The 19515-nt window shown below is 41.1% G+C and overlaps 1 long non-coding RNA gene across 2 annotated transcripts in view; it reads right to left on the bottom strand.

Moving 5' to 3' along the window:
• The window catches only part of LOC141730816 (uncharacterized), an 82849-nt gene that overhangs the window by 7601 nt on the left and 55733 nt on the right, over nt 1-19515 (bottom strand). The window contains exons 9-10 of one of the 2 annotated variants that reach the window (XR_012582530.1): nt 5336-5493; nt 549-2760 (exon numbers count right to left, since the gene is read on the bottom strand). This is a non-coding gene — a long non-coding RNA (uncharacterized LOC141730816). Of the gene's footprint in view, nt 1-548; nt 2761-5335; nt 5494-19515 lie in introns of those variants that run through there. The other variant, XR_012582529.1, reaches the window with a different exon arrangement.

Raw genomic sequence — 19515 nt, 5'->3', positions numbered from 1 at the left:
TTACAAAGAGACTGATGCTATTTAAAATGCCAGAGTCATTAAATCTTTTGTTTTCTCTAAATAAGAAGAAAATGGTTTCTCACAATTTTATGGGAAGCCATCAATCTTTCCCAAAGTGACTTACTGTATGAAAGAAAATAAACATTGCTGTGTATGTAAAGCAGAGCAGAAAGGCTGCAGTCATGGGCAAAGCACTGCTTTCTTTAGCAGCAGCAACATATTAAAGCCAAATGTAGTCCACTGAAAGTGACATAAATAAGTGGATTTCCCATCTGAAACATTGTTTTTAGCAAGAGAAGCTTTTAATCCCCTTAAGTTCATTTCTAATCTGTCTTGGAAGTGCTTGTCTAAAGAATATTACATTGATATAAAGGATTTAATTTATTAAAACTAAACAGCAGCCAGCACACTACTAAAGAATATCTTGTACACAGTACTCTCCCAAATGAATAAAGCTGCTACAGGTAGAAAAAAAAAAAAAAACCTGCACAAACACATGGCACAGCATTCATTAAAAATTCACACATTAGGTTCCTGAGCTCTCCTGCTCACTGTGCTTTTCCCAATAAAGCAAACACTTTAGAATTCATAATACCTCTTTATCCCATGTGCACAAATGACCTCCTCTCCTTTATGCACCTAGCAAATGAACAAGTACAAAAGGGAATAGAGTAAGCAGAAAACTAAACATGCCCTCTCCTACCCAAGAGCATAAAGAGAGGGCAAGCAGAGGTTCTCAGAAGGGTTTAGAGCAGCCTTGACCAAGATGCCAGGGCTCCCATCAGTTTTGGCCAGTGCAGGCTACGTAGGCAGCATCAATTATACAGTTTGTCAGTCAATTAATTTTAAGGGCTCTTTCTTAGAATAACAACTGAAGGAAACAAAAGCTGCCTTCAAAGTACATTTAAATCACTCGTTAACCACAGATTTGGCAGACTGTTTAATAATCAGCAAGAAGCCAACTACCAAATGATAAAAATGGCTTTTTTTCTCTTCCTGAGGGTATGAAAATATCTCTGTTTCTAGCAGCCCACCTTGAGACATCATGAGACATCTCTCTGATTTCTCCATAGGTGCTTTTAGTATGTAAAGTGGTGTCCAAACACAATAGTTTCAAACAAGACCCCAGAGATGGTTTCATCCTACACACTAATCATGGAAAAACTTGCAGAAATTTTCTGAAAATGAGCAACCAACTGTTGTAAGGGAAGATTTAGTCTGCAAGAAACAACCTTCACCTTCAAAAATGTAGTTACTACGGGGCCTCTTCCCTGAATTTTGCAGTTTGATATAGTACAGGTCTCCGGGGTTTTCTTCTGTCTTGACAAAAGAGACAATATTTATTGGAAAAATTCTGCTGTGCTGTGGCACATTGTGTGTGTTGTGACTCACATTACACCCATTGATTCCTTCTGAATTCAGAATGGAAGCTCACTGCTACAAGTGAGATCAGAATTTGGTCACACATTGTTATCCTGCTGGATCTTGGATGATGTTGCACATGACACAGTTCCCATTTCCCATTCCTCTCAATCATGGCCAGCAGCCATCCTGCCTCCACTTTGAGCCCACGTGCCTTAAGTCAAATGGGGTCAGGATTGGTCAATGCTGGAAGGTCTCCAAAGGAAGCCATGAGGCAGGCAGAGGTATAATTCAGGGATTAAGATTTAAACCTGCAGAGAAACGTGTTGCTGAGGAGTCAGTCTCTTAGTAGGTGTTTTCTGCAAGGCAGTCTTGGGTTGGTGCTGATGCTGACTAAACACACCCCTCGCCAACCAGGGAGAGAAAAACAGACTCAGCAAGCCATGCTGGCTTTTGTCCTACTACACCATACCAAAGTGAAGGGATTCTCATTCTATTACCTACACACAGCTGTGGCAGCTCTAGCAGCATGGACACAGTCTGGTGTGAGCAGGAGGAGGACAGGCTTTCCTGAGCTCTTGCAAAATAAATTGTCCATGAAACTGGGGGCCTATCGCAGGAAACCATTTTTCACTGAGGGTTATTTACATGCATATTCTAACTCAATAGCAAGGACAATGAGAAAAATGCTCATCTTGAAGGAAAAAATTAATTAGCACAGAAAATAAAGTCTTCTGCCTAATAGGAAATCTCTTTCATTCCCTGCATTCTTCCCACCATTTTAGATGGTGCTGTAGCACAGTCAAGTGGTACATACTGACAATTTTATCTTGGGTAAAAGTCCATGAAAACATTAAAACATGAACAAGTCATCAAGTCAGTTTATGAATCAATATACAGATTTCTTCCATGCCCATAGCTGATTTCCATAACCATGAGCGTGCTGAAATCCTGTCTAGATGCCAAATCAATTTTTCTTATATATGAACATCACAGCTACTTGAGAAAGGGAATCTGTGCCAAAAACCTCACGCTCTTAACTAATTATTTCTGTGACTCCCTCTTTGCAAAGCACAATGACTGCCACATAAATACACACAACATTTATTAGGAACAGGCACACTTCCCACAGGTTCAGCCTGAGTGCAGCAACATCCCTGACAAGCTCATCTTCCCAAAATGTGCAGCCAGCCTTTATCACAAGAAATAGTTCTGCTTTTCCCAGGACTTTTTTGCTGTGAAATATTCAAGCACTTATCGTCTCAGGCAGGGCAGCCAGGAGGGTATGGAAATTCCCAGCTCTCCATGAATGCGTCCTGCAGAGACAACTGTGGTCTGGCATTTACTTTCACTGGTCATTGATCCTGGTCTTGCTCAGAGTCATTGTGGAGCTGCTGCCTGTGAGATGAGAGCAATACTTTATGTAAATAATGTCCAAGTAGAGGAACTAATCATTAATGCAGACTGTTCTGAAAGTAAAAGCAAACAGCATTTGGCAGGGAAAACTATTAATGAGAGGGTCACCAGGGAATTCTTTCTGCAAACCACATGGAGATTTGCAGGGTATTTCCTTGTGAGGCATCCCAGAGCAGATGTTGTGCAAGTACCACTGATGGGGATGAGGAGAAAGTGGGGTTAAGGTGCTGGGTCAGTGCATATGGCCACGTAGAGGGAAGACAAGAGGCTGTCAGGGCAGCAGGGCCTGAGGAGGTGTGGGCTGGACTTGACAGGCTGCAAGTGTGATGATATAATGAACTCCAATCACACAACAGGGACAGCACTGGGGTAGGTGATGGTTGGGTCTTGGCTCCAGCCTGCTGTTGTTTTTGGGCTTGCTGGACTTCAGGCACCATTGTGCTTCTGTGGAGGTGTAAATGTGTGGATGTGTGTGTAAGAATGAGGAGCTAATCTAAGCTAACCCAAGCTAACCCTTGTCTTTCATAGGTGGCTTCTGTCGTTAAAAATAAAGTGGATACAGAAGAGGAAAGAAATCCCTCTCTTGTGCTCCACATTAATATATGGTTTTGTTGAATTAACTGCTGGCCCCTGCCATCTCACCACCCACAGCCTGAGCCCTTGGCTACCCTTCCCCATGTACTTCCCTTGAGAAAGAATGAGTTTCCATCATTTCAAGCATTAGCAGTAACAAGAAAAGGAAATGTCCTACTCAAACATCACCCAAATTGCTACATACATAAGTTACAAATTAAATATATTATGCAAAAATCTGAATCACTCATATATAGCAAGAAGACAGAATTCATTCCAGGCTGCCTGGCAAGTGATGTGATGAGTATCTGAAGAAGGTCTGAAGGAAAACTGCTTCCCTCATTAATAAGGTCTGGAACACTTGTGAAGTGTCCTTCCTTAATGCATTTACAGGAGAGAACACCAACCAATGGAAGGGTGACAGCAGGTGTATTCACTGCCTGAGTTACCACTGGAGTCCAAGTTCCCCAAAACTTTGAGGGCAGCATATCACTGTGCCACAGCCATGGGACAAAGCTCTGGGCATTGGCACTAATTCTGTGTATCTCCTGGTGCTGTATGGCCTTGAACCCCCACCCACATCAGTACCCTGAGCACTGATCTGTCTCTGAGGATTTGTCTGAGTACATGTAACCGGCATTTCCATGCTCTGTCCTAATTTCTAGTTACATTTCACTTCACTGGTGAGAAACCTCTGTCCCCTGTGCTGATCTTCCAGCAGGCACTGGATGCTGCCAGCCAGGTGCTGCTCACTGGGGATTAGCACTCTCCCTCCCTGCCCTGACCCAGCTGAGCTGTGGCACCGGAAATGCCACAGCCGTCCCACACTGCAAAGCCAAGCTTCTCCAGATTCCTGTTGGGAACAGAACAGGAAAAGTGGGTTTTGAGTAAGTGCTCTCTGCTGCAATGAGGCCCAGGCTTTTTTAGAGCTCCCATGGAGACTGTCCATGTTCCTGGGCCTCTAACACCCTGAGACAGCAGTGCTGCAGGCAGGCTGCATCTTAACAGCAGAGACCTTTTTACACCCTTTGTTTCAGGTCAAGCACACATGGTCCCAAGCTCTGCACTTAAACCCATGGCACCTCTGAGAAGGAAATAATCCAGTAATTGCTCCCAACACACTGGCAGTGCCACTTTCTAACATCATCTTGCCATTTGCAAATATAAGCTAAATAGCTAAGTAGAAGTAAAAGCTACAGACAGGACAAAGCCTGTCTATGTGACAGATCCATAAATTTTTCTGGGTGTTTGGTGCAGCAGTATCCTAAACGGCATCCTAAAAAATTCTGTTGCAATCTAATGGCCAATTCTTGATCTAATGGCATTGGAGCTGCAGAACTAAAGCACTCAGTATGACTCAGAACTGACCATATTCTACCTCTGTGCTGTAGTTTATATAAGGAGATCATAACCTCCTCTGGCACCATAAATAACCATGCCTCTGCAGCAGCAGGGCCAGGCATGACGGACGAAATCACTGAAATTGCTAACCAAACAAGCAGAAGGAGTTATTAAAGAGCGCTTAGGCTTCCACATGTTTATTTTCAATGATTTCCACTGCAAGCACAGCCTTAGCTCTCCCAAAGAGCCAGGACACTGATTTTGCTCTCATTAAACAATGCCCTGTCATCAAGCCGAGACGCTGGATAAAATGCATGATTATTAATCCCTTCTACATAATTATAGATGACAAGAAAGAGAGAGGGGAGACCGCACCAGTGGAACAACTTCGCTCACCAGAAGAGAGAACAAACAAAGACGATTGCAGATGTTATAAATGTTTCTAATTCAACTAAGCAGTAATTTTTTGTTTTTCCAAGTAGCATCCATTGGGTTTTGCCAACGGCTACGAACATACACTATGTGCTTAGTAAGGCTGCAATTCTAGTACATATAGCAGGAGGTAGTGTTTTTGTTAAAAATAAAATTAACAAGCCTTTACTTCATTGACAAAATCAGTTTTTGCTTCAAAAAAATGACAAACCTGCAGTCAAAGCCTGGCTGATAAACTGGTGACCCAGCTCCAGTGTATGGTTTCCACACAGCCATGGGTATGCCTTGGACTGTCTTCTGTTAATCTGAGTGGAGGAGCCAGGAGAAGTCATGGAGGGTGAGGTATTAATGACCAGGACAAGTTTTCAGCTGAAAAGAAAAGAAAGTTGCTTGATAAGAAACTGTTCTCTTTTCAAGAGGCTGTGGAGACACCATGCGTGAAGGGAGGTTAAGCAACCATATACCTAAAGGAGAAGGAGGGATGCAATGACACCAGCAAAGGGTCAGAGGTTATTTACAAATATCTGTGTGATATTTGTAGGAAGTCTGTGTAACTTCCTGGGCTGCTGAGCCCAGGACAAGGTGGCACTTGTGTCTGGGAAGATATTCCCGAGCTAAGGAAGAGGTGTTGGGTGAGTTGGGCAATGGGCAGAGGAGCAGGGCAAGAGTGGAACTGCGATAAATGAGTTACAAGACAGGAGCAGGAGCCACAGGAACATGTGAGGGTTGCAGCTATGGAGCCTTCACTCCACAAGAATTGATACCAGATGACTCAGCTGTACAAATCTGATACAGATCACACTATGGGCATGTGACTGCTTCTACCAAATTAGATATAGCACATGATGGGAGCCTGTGCCAGCTTCACTCAGGCTGTTGAAAGACAGACAATGAGGATGAAGAGCCTCAAAGACAGTGTGGAGAGGCCAACCACCACCTATTCAAACCGGGATCTCCCCAAAATTTTTCTTCCAAAATGGCAAACAAGCTTAAACCTGTGGTGGTGGGATATACTGGGACAGTGCTTTGCATCACAGGGCCATGACATTTTCCACAGAGAAGCTGGAGAACAGAGCCAGATGAGCCGTGTCACGCCCAGGTGGGAGGGTGTGTGACACCCCCACAGCACAGGGGCTCTGCTCCAGCAGCTGGGGACAGAGGGAATGGGGTGATTTCTAGCTGGGACCCAAGGCAGCAGATGGTATTTAAAAGCTTGACTTTCTCTTGGTCCTGCTGTAGAATATAGGTTTAAAATCCAGACTGTACTGCTTGCAGCATCCCAGGAAGTCAGATTTGCAAAACTCTGAGGAGACCAAAATCAACACGCACTTGAGAAAAACCCCCAAATTAACAACCCAGATTCCAAACTCAAACCTTCTGGTCAGTTCATGCAAGGCTATTTTTCATTTTACTTATCACTGCCACCAACGCTTTGCTTAGTCTTGAAGAAAATGTTGTCATTCCACAGTCAGATGTTTTTACATGTACATCCATCATGGCCTGATATATCCTGACCTTAGTTAAAACTTATGTTTTCTAAATTGTACTTTTATGTTGAGCAAGCCCTTAGGCTACACTGTTAAAAGTTTACATTGAAAAATCATTTATAATTGGTTTGTTTGAGTTTGCCTGCTTTGCCTGCTGCAAAGTCACCAGAAAGGGCAGTATTAATTAGCAATGACTTATATAAAAGTCTAGACAATAAAAAAAAATTATTTTACTTTTTTTAAAAGCTTTAAGCAACTTACCAATTCTAACAAAGGAATCCTATAGAAATTGCATTTAAGGAAAAAAAAAATTGCTGTATAATTTACAGCAAAGCTGTTCCATTTGAATAACTTTTTTTTCTTGAAGGATTTTTCAGGATATACACACATTGCTCAAATAAAAATACAATTATTGTGAAATTGAGACAGCCAACAAAAAATTTTAATTTATTCCATTTGTTATGCAAAATCTTGGTTGGAGAATTAAACAATAAATTTTATTTTATTGCATAATGTCCTAAGTTTCACTATAAAAGACTTGTTTTCATTTTGGGAAGATAATGATGACAATTGCACAGAATTTTTAAATAGTGCACACAACAGAAAACTTTCCAGAGCTCCAACAAACCCTTAGCTGCACATATTGTTTCAGCAGAATTAAGGAGTCAGCTCGTCTGGGTTAGACACTGAGGGATTGAGCTTTTAGTTCCAGACATCCTTTCCAAGTGTCTGACATAACTTTGCAAAGCCTTATTAAACATGAATTAATGAATCACTGGAGCTGATTTTATTTATTCGCAATGTCACTGTGAAAAGACAGAGGAGTTTTGGATCATGGCACTCTGCAGCACTTGATGTTATTTTAGTGCATAATTGGTGGTGACAAAGCCACAAAACGCTTAGAGCATTTGGCTAATGCCAAAAAAACATAATAGCAGGCACAGAAGTTATCTTACATCTACCTTAATTTGGAAGCAGATTATTTTGTCATCCTTGAGGAGACTGACAAGAGACCCCAATTTCTGTGTTGGTTCAGATCATAACTCGCTGCCTGCCCTGCCCACATGTGTTGCAGTTTATGCTGCTGTCACCTGATACCCTGGAGGTCAGCGTGGCGGGGGGCACTGAGGAAGGACTGACAATGCAAGAATGACTGCGAGCAAGAGGCATTCTTCAGGGCTGATTCTGATCTCAGAGCAGCCAAAGATCAGCATGTCTTTAAACAGATAGGGTTACTTTAAATAAATGTACAGTAGCAAAAATTCCAGGAAACCCTAAGGCAAACTGGAAAAAATAATCTGCTCTGTTTCCTTGTAGTCCTTTCCTATTTTGTATTGGAGAAAAACAAAGAAGTGGGTTTTTTTTTTCCCAACACAAAGAACAGCTGAAATAGAAAAAGGAGAGAGGACTAACATGCTTTTACCGCAGGGCTTTGCTCAGCCTGAAGACAACCTCTAACTCAAGAAATATTCCCTTCTTTCATCTCTCCCATTTTTCACTGACAAAGGCAACAAACTGTAGGCAAACATAAGAAATGTGAATCTCCATCCTCGAGCTGTTTCTTGATCCCTTTCCTATTTTTACTTCCCATCTTCTATTCTCTAACAGACCCATCCTTTCCCAATAGCTCTGGGCACATATTTTTTGAAGTAAATGAAGCTGATTGAGATCTTGCTGACCCAGGTTAAACACAGATTCATGTCATGAAAGCCAGAGGAGCTGTATCAATATCAAACCAGTGTGAACAAAAGTAGAATCAGACCCAACTGCATAAAGGTATGGAAACATATATGTCCCAGTTGCCTCTTATTCACATCAGTTTAATGTTAATGAGGTGCCATTGGCTTCAGAGGAATGGTTCCTGACTTACAGAAGTAGAAGTAACTGGAGATGCCAACAGTGCATGTGTTGTTTGGCACTGCTCTCCCTGCACAGCGCAGGAGGAACGCCAGGAGAGCCAGGAATGCCTTTCCCTGCCTGAGCCCTCTCACCTGCTCCCAGCTGAGCTATTCTTGCCCACCTGCTCTGGCAAGAAGCTCCCACACATGTTTGGTGTCAAGCACAGCCGTAGGGTGCTCCCCATCCTTTGGCACCGTGTTTCGGTACGTGGCCAAGGAACGGTGACTGGCTCCCTGTCACAGCCCCTCTTTCCATGCACACAGCCTATTTGCCCACAAGTCAGCCTCAAGCACTTGTTTGTACCTAGTCTTGCTGCCAGGTTAAAGAGCAGTTACCACAGGCAGAGGAAAAGAAATATTTTACAGGTTTGTAATTCATTAAAGCACTGGACTTGTTCCAATATGAGTCTACCGTTGGGTAGGAAAGAAGACATGTTCAGACTGTGGTCTACAATGACACACTTGTAATATTTGTGAACATTTCTAGTGACTGAAACTATTTTCTTGGTGTTCTGCCTGTGCCAAGAAACTCAAGCACACAAATTCAAGGTAATGCCCTTTTGCAAGCATGATTCAGGCTTCTGTCATTTCAAGTTTTAATGGTAGATTTAAGAGGGTCACTTCAACCATGAGCTATAAGACAAACACTCCTGAAACAAAAAAATTCCAGCATAGCACAAACAAAAAAAATCGCCTTAAATCTCCCAGGTGTGGCTCTTTAGTGGCTTATACTTAAGTGATTTCTGTGCATGTGAAAAAAAACACTTCAAAGATCCTTTTACCGGTATTATAGTCACACATTTACCTGGTTGGAGAAAAGAGTTCTTGTCTTTTCTCTTTTAGAAAGCCTGTAGAATAGAATTTACAAGACTGCAGAGTCTTTGGCCATGATCCAGAAATCAGTACATATCTTCCTATTAATCAGAAATGAAAAATTTAAGTGGAAGTCAGTAAAATTGTGTCCTCTGACAAAATTGACAACAATCTCATTGGTTTTGACATCACTGACTTTGGATATCAATCTCAGTCACCTGTTACTTTCCATAGCAGCTCTAACCAAGATATTTCACAATAGAAGTAAAAACTTCTTTGTTTTTTAAATTCCTCCTCTACTTTCAAGAGGAGCCAATATATGTGTGACACCAAAAAAAAAAAAAAAAACCCCAAAAAAGATGTAAATTTTCACAAACTGCTCAGAATATCCCTCCAGTTCCTCCAGTGTCAATTTGTATAAACTTATTGAGAGATTTACACAACTTAACACCAATAATTATACTCAACAGTGAATGTATGTTTCAGAATAATATCCAAATTATAATCTTAAAAGGTAGAAAGGTTGAAGCTAAAATAAGGGGAAAGAAGAACCATAAAACAAAAAACAGATTCTCTTGCTTTGCCCAGGCTGTAGCTAAATGCTCAGGGAGCAGAAATAAGTCTCACAGGAATGTATCAAACCAAGCAACAAAAATGCAGCCTTAATGCACAGAGAGTCAGCAGCAGTGCTGCCAGCCTCCAGGAGTCACAAGTCAGAAATGATGTCCTAGAAAACCAGGAGATGTTAAAGCTCAATGAACGTAAAAGTTCATTGTATTTGTTTGTGAAGTTTGCATTTGAAATTCACACTCAGAAGCTTTCCCCTCCAAAGCCTGAAAACATTTATTAATTGCTAAGCTTCTCATATGACTCTAGGACCTGGGGAGTTTACGGAAAACATTAAACATAGAAATCTTGGATGGGCAAACTCAACAATTCTGAGAAACAAAAATTAAACAGGACACAAAAGCCGTGCCACCATGGCTGGAAAGACCCTGTGGACCTGGCAAGAAGTGATCCAGTGGGATCAGCCATGCCAAATCACACAGTCACTAAATGGCTGGTGCTCTTCAATCCTGGCCTTGGGATGACCATCTACTTCTGGTTCAGAAAATTTGAGAAAATCTCTTCTGGGTAAATGAAAAGGAAGAGAAACTCAGAAGTCATAGACTCTTTCTGAAGAGGATGGTCATGCAGTCAGTACTTGACTTTATGTGACAGTCACAGAGGTCACTCTCAGATGGGAACAAGCAGAGGGACCTGGGAGCATCAACACTGGCTGAGAGCAGCACAGCCAGCAATCCCTGTCATGCCATTCCCAGGGCATCCAGGCAGGGCACAGGGTCCCTCAGGGGGCTGTGAAGTCCCCATCTCTGGAGGCTTACATGGCCCCACTGGATCAAGCTCTGGACAGCTTGGTCTGATGTCCCTTTCTGCTCCAAAAGAAGCAGTTCTGACAAGGTCTCATCCATTGTGAATTGCACTCTGATTCTGCACTGTAACAATAATTGCCCTGACTGAGAACAAACCATAGTTCTCTACCATGTTTCACATGATAAAGTACAAATAAACAAACCCAAGCACAGACAAATATAAACAGAAAATTGGAGCTCACATATTAAAACCCTATTGCCACTGAAGAGACCCCTTTTTAGGCAGCATTTGTATCAGATCCATAGGGCACACCAGCAGGTCACACAGCAGCTCCCAGCAGCAAATAATAAATAAACATATATATATAACTATAAAGAATAAAACAAATTTTAATTTCTACTTTAGGAGCCAAGGGAAATGGCCCACTGGCCAGTAGAGTTATGCAACAATTGACTTCCTTTCAAGTTGCAAATTACAAGATGGCACAAACACAACTATAAATATGTTCCTATCGTACTGAAATAAGTTTTGCTTTCAATTAAGCAGTTGTTAAAAGTATGTCTCTTTTTAAAGAACTGGCTTATGATAGGGGATATTTCTTTCTTGGCATTTTTAGTACATAGGAGCTTAAATTTAGGTTACAAAACAACCAGCCTGACCTTTTCCCAGAGCTTTAAATCCTGGACAATTTCCATGGCACTCCGAGTTTGCTCAGTGCTTTTGAAAACTGGACCATTTCTTTCAGTTTTAGGAGTGTAACTTCCAGGTACGAGCCCTGACAATCCCAAACTAATATGTTTCAGAAAATAGTAGCTTTCCTGAAATACAGACAATTATACACAAACCTTTGTGGAGTCAGATATACAGGCAAAAGTTTGCAGTGCTTTGTCTCAGTAGTACTTCAACAAACTTTATAGACAAGAAGCGCCAGCTATGAGTTTTAAAAACCACAGATCATCTGCTTTTCCATCTCTCCAAATGGAATTCTGAAATGTCATCAGTGTAAGGTTTCAGATGAGAAGATATTTTTATCCATTTGAGAAAAAAAATCCATTTCCCATGCATTAGATTCATGTGAAACTCTAATGTTTGAGGCTGTGTCCGTCCTGCTCACTGATATAAATTGTACCCTGACAATCCCAGTGATGGGATTGGAAGTGGGTTGAGCACCACAGCATCTCATAAGACAGCTCCTCAGTGCTACTCCTGCAGATAAGATATAATTTGTGCTCCCCTCAGGCACCAAAGGCAATGTACCAGTACAATAATCTTCTGAGTATCCCACATTTACAAATAATTTTAAAGACCTGCTAATATGGTTTAGTTCAGCAACTCTTCACAGTGCTGAGTGCTGACAGAAATGACAACTAAGAGAGTAACAGCCTTTAGGATGTCTTGAAGGAGAAGGCTTGTGAAGCAGTTACCCCAAGGAACAAGCAGTGAGCAGCACGTTGAACATTTCATAATTCTCCAACCCCACGTTTTGTTCATAGACTGAACAAAAGCCTTGTTTTGGGTTATGTAAAACTCCCTAACAAATGGGACAAGAAACACAATGGAGAGGTTATAGCAGTCATGAATGTGTTGTTTGTTTACTCATGTTCAAATTTTGTTACTAAACTGCTCAGCAGCCGCATGCAAAGCAGGTGGCAGAGCCTTAACAGGTTTTTTAAAAACAGTTTCAAAGGGTTAGATGGTCTTATAGGACAACTTAAAGAGTTTGATAGAAGTATTAGAACAGCAGTTGATAGAAGTACTTAAGATGGCAACTAGTAAGGGGAAGCCTGTTTATACACCAGAGGAACAAGTGACACTGAAGCTGAAGCTATTAAATGTCTGACAGAAAACCAAATAAAAAATCTAGATAAATTGACTCAGATGCCCCCTATGTTAATCACACTGAAATTAATAATACAAAGTGATCAAGGCAAAATATGTTGGTGTCAGCTGAGGCAATATTTTGCCCCGTCTCCCTCATGCCAGAGGCAGGGTGTGCAGTGCCCCCTGATTCCTCCTGCATCCCCACTTCCCTCCCCGTGCTGAGCTGTACAGTGGGAGGGTTTGGTACCAGTTTCTGCCACTGAAATGCACAGGAGGACATTCCAGCACTGGGGCCCAGAGCCATCACAAGAGCCTGCAAGGCCCCACCAGACCTCAAGAGGTACTAAAGATCAAATTCTCTGTGGAGGGGTTGCCATCTGTGGCAACACTTCCAAGACATCTCAGCAGGGAAGCAGTTGCCATTTTTGTACTAAGAAAGAACATTTAAAGCCTCCATTCATTTTACTTTTGAAGTTGTATAGGAGTTACGGAGGTAAATAATTATTAACTTTCTGGTTTGCTACACATTTCTTTTAGCAGATTCTGCCTCTGTCTCAACTATCCCATTCATTAAATGGTGTTACCATCAATTTCATCCTTCACGTGAGAATCTTTAAAATAAATCTACAAAAACTGTTAAGCTCTTAAAAAACAATGTTTAAATATCAGAGAAGAGGGAACTTGTATATTGCTTAAAAGAAACAAAAGAAGAAATCAAAACGTATGCTTTTAAGGCTTTTTTTTCCTAATTATGAATATCTTCATATTTCATAAAAATGTGACTTTATATACTTACATTAAATTTGTTAGATTTTTCATATAATGCGTATTTCTGAAAAAAATGCATGTTGCTAACAAAAAATGAACGTTAACTAAGAGACAGTTACACACATTTTATTCTTCTGGAAGTGGAAAATCCAAGCACATAAATCAAAATGACCCTAAAGCAGTGACCAGCATGCCCTAAGCAGATCAACAGTGGTTTCATTGACCTCCAGACTCATAAGGGTCATATTTTCACACAGATGAACTGGTCTTGAACTGCCTTGCCATTGCACTGTGCACAAAGGGACCCCAACCACAAAGTGTCTCTGCTTTCTGTTAGGGTAACCTGGATCACTTCCCAAAACAAAAAAAATCAAAGCCACATTCCATTTTAGAAAGTGTTTGTCTGTCCTGCTTGATTCCTTTCTTCTAGTCTTGATTTTCATTAGTACATTTGCATGAATTTACCATTAATATTCATATTAAAAACAAACAAACAAACAGAACCCCCAAAACAGCTTGGTAACAGCCCTCAGAATTCATTATTACAGATTTTTCTTTTCTGAACATTTTTCCAGGACACTTTTTCACACTTGTAAGACTCCAACTATTCAATTAGTGCACAAACTCTGGGCAATTCACTTCAAAGCTGTGGGCTCTCCTTCTAAGAGACATGCACAGAAGTGTCCCTTACATCACAGGAGTGTTGCACAAGTGTTAAAGTGAAAATCCTTGCAGTTTTCCTGCTTGGTAGGAGGGAGCACTGAGGCACTGACTGTAAACAAGAGGTTCAGCCCTGTGCTGAAGGACACCACAAAGTTTACATGTCATTGGAGTTTTCTAAATATCCTTGTATAATGTCCAGCCAGTGGGTGAGCCTGGTTTGTGTCCCAGCATCAGATGCCATCCCAGCCTCTCGCTGGCTCTCAGCACAGGATGAATTTTCACAAAAACAGAGCATGCCATGGCTGGCTATGCAGAACATCAGTGGCACAGGCAGGAGCTGAATCCAAACCAGCTCACTCCCAGTTTACTGCTTTGATCACAAACTCTGCTCCTTACTATCCTGTAGCATCCCTCTGCACACGTTTGGAAGTGCTCCCAGGGCAAGATGGAGAAACAGCAAGTGAGGGCAGGAACAGACAGAAATGGGAGCTGTGCAGGGCAGGTCACCTGCTGTGGGTTCTCATCCTTACCCTAGGATTTTATAAAATAATTCTGGAAGCTTTGGGGGTGACTTCTGTGGCAGAACTGCAAAAGACAAAGTTTTCCCTCTGTCAGAAGCCCACATTTTCTTCCTAGTTTCAGTGCCACCATTCATATTAATGAAAAATGCACTATGTTTTTGTTGCCTCCTTTTTATTTTTTTGCAATGGAAGTGATTTCTCTCTGTCAAAATCAATCATCATATCAGTTTTAATCAGATAAAGCTTTTGGCTTCTACTATCTAAATTGCCCTTCCCACAGTGCCTAAGACAAGCATCAGTGCTCCATCACAAAATAAATGTGTTGATATTTGATAGCTCATTTGAACACGATGGTATTTACATCTTACTTGGTTAGATTTTCATTTAACACAAGTTATGGGTTCACATTGAAAATAAAAACAATACTTCTCTGTTCCTCTTGCCATTCATGTCTACTTTTGTTTCAGCCTAAAATAACACATTGCTGGAGGGTATTTTCTTAACACTGCCAAGCCTGAATGCAAGCCCTGTGGAAAATGTTTGTGTTGGGCTTGCCATGGTCCAGGCTAATAACAACGTGATGATGTATAGGTGAATTCCTGCTCCTCAAGTCCTCTGTGACACACGGATTAGGTCTGCCCTTATCTTCTAAGACATCTGGATGAGTGTCTGGGTTTTAATTTCACAATGAAATCACAGGGGACTAGAGTTATGTTATGTGCTTATGAACAAAGTGGAATATCCCTGGTAAGGGCAAGAGTGGATTACCTTAGATAACTCTACTTAAACCAAGGAACATTTGAGAATGTTGAAGAAAGGAAAGAGGCTCCACCAATAAAAACAAACACAGGCTTAAATTTGTGTTCTGTGTACTAAACATTTTAAAGCTCCTGGAGGTTGAAATATGACCACATGTAAATGGACTGATAAAACTAAGACAACTCTTGAAAGACCAGATCAGGCTTCCCAGGACAACTACCAGCACTAAATCCTAATGGCATGCATAAATCATCTGAAGACACATTTATTCAGAAGATGCCACTTTAAAGTCAAAATACTCTGCTTTAATCACCAGAAATAGTATGTGCATGCTAACATTTGCAGAAAATGCTCAAGGGCAACATGAAATTAGTATCTTAAAATTCCTAAATACATGCTTTTCCTAAGATGAAGACTTTTATCTACTTATGCCCATAAAACTGTCAGGAAAAAAGACCTGTGAGCATAAAAGGGTCAGTCCTGCTGACTACAGCCCAGCCATGGACAACATTAAAAACATCAAAATTCATATGATGTTCATGGTTGGGCTCTGAGTGTTGCAGAGCTGAATAATCAGCTTGCCAGACCCAAACCCTGTGATCTGGGACTACTGCAGCTTCCCAGCTTCACTGAGACTCTATTCCCTTCCTGCAGCCTTTGTAGACATTTCCACACTCTCAGCCCCTAGTCAGGCTGTAATCCCAAGGGTCCAAGCCTACCTTGCTTGTCATCATGCTAATATCTCTTTGGATCTGCAAGAGATTCCAGGCTCAGCAGCCCAGAGAGGGGCTCTTCCCCTGCCTGTATTCAGACTGAAAGCCTGAAGGATCCAGGCTTGTTTTCCAGCATGGCTGCAGACTGTTCCCTGTCTGCTCATGCATTTAAGTTGCAAAAGTGCTGAACACTTGCAATGCAGGAAAAAATGAAGATGCAAATAATGACACTGAAAGGAAAACAGACAAAATTCCATTTTGTTTAGCACATTAACTACCTGTCCTCTAATCTATTAAATTAAACGTGATCCAGACATATTGAAAGCTTTTAGTAAACCACAGAGATTAATATACACTTAAGAAATCTTCTGTTAATACAGTATTAGTTCATAAATATGCAACCAGCTAATCCATTTTAAATAAGCAATAATATAACCTGCAAAAGTTGTTGGTTTTTTTCCCCCTCAAATATCAATAGAAAATACATTAGGCTTCAGTGAAAACCACAGAAAAACTTTTATTGACTTTGGTGGAGTCAAGATTTCACCCAATAATTTTCATGACTGCAACAAAATAAAATATTTTCCTCCTCATTTAAAAACTCTACTCACAGTTTCTCTCCCTAGATGGGAATATATCTTTAAAATTGTCTCTGCTGTTCCCATATAGACAAGTTGTTCTATTTAGGCTAATCCAGCCATGAAAATAGCTAAATCAGGTGTCAAGATTTCTTTTTGATCCTCAGTTTAACAAGAGTTTTAATCAGTAATAGATCTAACATACGTGTGATGCCCTGCAAGAAACGTGAGAAAAGTATATCAGTTTTCTTTCTGAACACTTCACCTGCTTACTTTGCTTAACAAGCAATCAAAACACAGATCCTGTTGCTATTGTTCATACATTAGATACAAATGGGGCAGCTCCATGAAATTAAACTTTCTCTAAATGTGTGTAAACTCTAAACTGCAGCCTACAGACCACAATATTTCAAGGGAAAATGCTATGTGAGACACTGGCCCTGGAAAAATGAATGTACTACAAAAGACATCATTATAAGTCCTTCTTATGTGTTATTCACAGCTGTTTCTAAACAATGTAAAAAAAGTCTAAAATCCCAACAGTGAGACTCAGGCCAACCTTGTGAGCATAGATATCCTGTTTGGCTGGAAAGCTGGTGGGGTCCTTTACTATGTGAGATTATATATATCACTCTGATCCATTTGAAAGACACAGAGATGGCTGAGATTTAATGTTCTCTTCATTTTGCAAGGAGAGCCCACTTGTGGGGCAAGGGGGACAACAGCCACTGAGGGCTGTAGCCAATCTCACTGAAGCTGTTGTCACCACCAGGTACCTGCTGTAGTTGCACCTCTGTACTGTGGGGTGGTAGGGGACGCTCTCAGCACCTCCACTTTACAAACAAATATATTAGCTAAAACCACTGAAAAAATGCTGGACTAGTGCTTCTAGTTGTGCCATAAGGGCAAGCAGCAGGGTGGCAGCTGTGTCTCTGAGTCCTTCATTCATCACTGGGAGCTGTTGTCAAATGGAAACTGAGTCAAAGCCCTAAAACCAGCTCTGAGGCTTTAGTGTGTGGATAGGAGCCAGGTGAAATGGCTAAAGCAGCAGGATTAACGTGACATCTTCTAGAACACAGTGGATTGGTGAGAAGCAGTTTCCTCATCTTTGACAGGTTAACAGGTATGCCTGAGGATGGAGGCAAAGCTCCAGTTTGCCAGAGGAAAGCAGGAAAGCTTCCAAGACCAAGCAGATCTATCTACCATCTCCAGTAACTGTGGGTAGGCTGAGCAAATTTGCCTTCAGTGTTCAAAGGGAGGCTGTGGCTCTGAGAACAGCAGCAGAACCCCACCCAGCCCTCAGCTGCAGTCTCACCTTTCCTGTGCAAGCGTGTGTGGGCCCACCTGAGCCACACACCTCCTGCTGCTCCTGGCGTGCTCGGGCTTGCCAGCACAGGTACACCAAGGAGGGCCAGCCTTGCAATCCTGTACTCAGACAGATGAGTTGCACATAAGTAATGAGCTGCTAGCATCCCAGCATGTTAGACAATATGCTGACAATGTCATAACATTATTTCATCCTTCTTAAAAGATAAGACCCAGCCTGTTCTAACCCGCTCAGGTCATTATCTTGTTACCACAAGATGTCCTGTCACTAACCAGTTTAGAGTACGTAAAGCTATAATTTGCACTAAAATGAATTATGTATTGTTTACAGTTTACCATTAAATTACAATGAACAAAAACAAGCATTTAGGATGCCTCTTTCAAAGTCTTCCAGATGAGTTTAAATGTACACAGAAACAAATGTCTTGATATAACAGCACTAGAAGTAAGCTGGAGCTTGGTTGACTAATTTTCACACTAACTTACTTAAAAGCCAGAAAGAAAACAGTGAAGATCTTTATACAGGCCATCAAAAAGCCTGACTGCAAGTGTTTCCAATTTGCTTTAGTAATTAAATTGAAAAGAGTTTACGGGTTTTTTCACCCAGGTCATTTACTACTTTGGAATTTTACTGCTTGCTTTGCAAAGAAAACAAACTGGAATGAGTAACTGGTGAGTATAAAGAGTGGATGAACACTGCTAAACAAACCAAACAGTGAGCTCAAGTGGATAGAGAAAACACAAGTCAGAATTCTAAATATGGATCTGAGAATAGTGTAAAAGGATTAGACGTCTTTGTCACATGAAGAGCAAACCCACATGCCAGCATGCCTTTCCAGTGCAAGCAGCCACTGATCAAAGTAACATCTACCAGTTTGTAAATATGCTAATCTTCATGTTTACACAAAAGTGTCAGCACTTGCTTTACATCACAAAGAGCCTCATACAGTTGAAGATTAATTACTTCCAACACTGAGATAGTGTGTAAATACTGGTTTCACCAGAACCCTACCTTTTGCTGTATTTGCACAGCTCAGCAGAGGTGTATGTTGCTAAGACAGATAATTCAGGGACACTTACAAAGTGTCAAATACCTCAAATAGACAGACTTTTGACAGGTAGTTTAGTGATTATGTGGAGCCAGGATTAGGCAGGTTTAGGCTTCATGTTGCAAGTACTGGATCGAAAAATATATTTTTGCCTTTTTCTATGAATTTTAGCTCTGAATAGCACTATCTACCCTAAACATGATTTGTGCATTCAGCTTTTACACTTATATGTGATTACAAAACATTTAAAATTAATTTTTCCACTCACTGGCTTAATATCACTTTCCTTCCTTATAGTGGCTTAGAGCCACCTCACAGTCCAGCAGGCTCTTGGTAGCGTCCGTGTCTGTGCTGAATGCTCTGTTCTAACTCTTGTTTAGAGAAGGATAAGGGCTATGATAGGGGCACACAAACACATCATTTTCTAGTAGTGAATTTCAGAAACCTTCAGCTGTGGTATAAAACAGGGAACGTAATTACAATGTGCACTGAGAAGGAGAGATCAGTACCTATTGCTGCATTTTTTGCAACAGGGGATGACAATAAGGAAATGAAGCCAAGAGAAGACTGGATTTCCAAGGTTCAGGTGCTTAAGCCATGTCTTGCAAGATCTCTTTAAAA

This window comes from Zonotrichia albicollis, chromosome 13 (genome assembly GCF_047830755.1).
Source record: "Zonotrichia albicollis isolate bZonAlb1 chromosome 13, bZonAlb1.hap1, whole genome shotgun sequence".
NCBI lineage: Eukaryota > Metazoa > Chordata > Aves > Passeriformes > Passerellidae > Zonotrichia > Zonotrichia albicollis.
This window is presented reverse-complemented; position numbering and strand designations above follow the sequence as displayed.